Source organism: Homalodisca vitripennis, unplaced genomic scaffold, assembly GCF_021130785.1.
Source record: "Homalodisca vitripennis isolate AUS2020 unplaced genomic scaffold, UT_GWSS_2.1 ScUCBcl_3363;HRSCAF=8856, whole genome shotgun sequence".
In the NCBI taxonomy this organism is placed as follows: Eukaryota; Metazoa; Arthropoda; class Insecta; order Hemiptera; family Cicadellidae; genus Homalodisca; species Homalodisca vitripennis.
The window spans coordinates 520-2,047 of NW_025779480.1; positions in this window are offsets into that span (position 1 = coordinate 520).

Sequence of the window (1,528 nt, forward strand, 5' to 3'; positions counted from 1 at the left end):
CTACTGTCAATATATTCTATATAGAGTTCTGTGACTTGCATTTATTAAATTTTGTCGATAAATCTCTTGTTTTAGTTTTAAATTGTGTTATTAATGTTGGATTTTTTTTGTATTTTAAGAAATTATCAGTTTAGTTTGACATGAATTAATTCTTGTTATAAATATCAAATTGCCTTGCGGATAAAAACTTCTTTTTAAAAATAAATTTTCTATTTTATAATTTTTTTTTAACTGTTGAATTTTAAATATTATATTTTTAATGACCTTGTTTGATTTTTGAATTCTTAACTCATTGACTGCGGTGGATACAGCTTATTACTATTACGGCTGTCTTAAAGTTGCTACATGAAATTATCACAGTGAAGGTGTTAATAAACATTTAAGTTGTTTGGTAATTCTAAGCAATATATGGGTCAACCTCGATTTTTCTCATATTACAATATAATGTTCCAATAATCAATTAGAAAAGGAAATGACTAGAATTTCTTGCCGGAAAGCAGTTATAGGGAGCAGGCAAACCGCCAGAACGGTCATATATTGCTTTAGAGTTACCTATTAGTTGATCAGGGGCACTGACGTGATCTGGGCTTCAAATTTGGAACTACTCGAGTTAATTTTTTTTCTAAAAGAGCAAGCAGCGCGAAGCGGGCAGGCAACGTGCGTGATCCATTTTTTTTATTAAAAATTTCTGATAAATTGTTATTACATCTTTCAATATAATGTAGGTAATGTATGTAAAAACAATTTTAAACACATAATTACATGCTGGAAAGCAAAGTAAACCAATATAATCCGCCCAATACAAAATCTCCGTAAAAATCTGGTAAAGGAATCTGTCATTCCTTTGGCCTGAATCAATTCAGTATAGACGAAGATCACGCACGGATGCTTGCCCGCTGCCGCAGCGCTTCGCGCTGCTTGCTCTGTTTAGAAAAAAAAAAATAACTCGAGTAGTTTCCAAATTTGAAGCCCCAAGATCACGTCAGTGCCCCTGATCACTAATAGGTAATTCTCGCGGTTGCCTGCTCCCTATAACTGCTTTTCCAGCAAGAAATTCTAGTCATTTCCTTTTCTAATTGACTATTGGAACATTATATTGTAATATAAGTTTGCCTGCTCCCTATAACTGCTTTCCGGCAAGAAATTCTAGTCATTTCCTTTTCTAATTGGACTATTGGTACATTATATTGTAATATGAGAAAAATCGAGGTTGACCCATATATTGCTTTAGAATTACCGTTTGTTTTAGTTTCTGATTAATTTTTATAAGTATCCATTAAGTTGATAATAACGTATTTGAGTAAGATAAAGAGGATGTAATACAAAAAACCATTTCTTGTTATTCCATTATTACATGTTAAACTTGTAAGATAAAGAGCTGAGATTTTATCACTTACATATTTCATGACTCGATGTCATCTTCTGTCATATATAAGTTCCTAACACAAGTTGTTTTACCATAGACCTCCTTCGTACAAAGATAATTTTTTCATGGCTGTAAGTTAATCAGTAATCCTTCTTTTTTCAG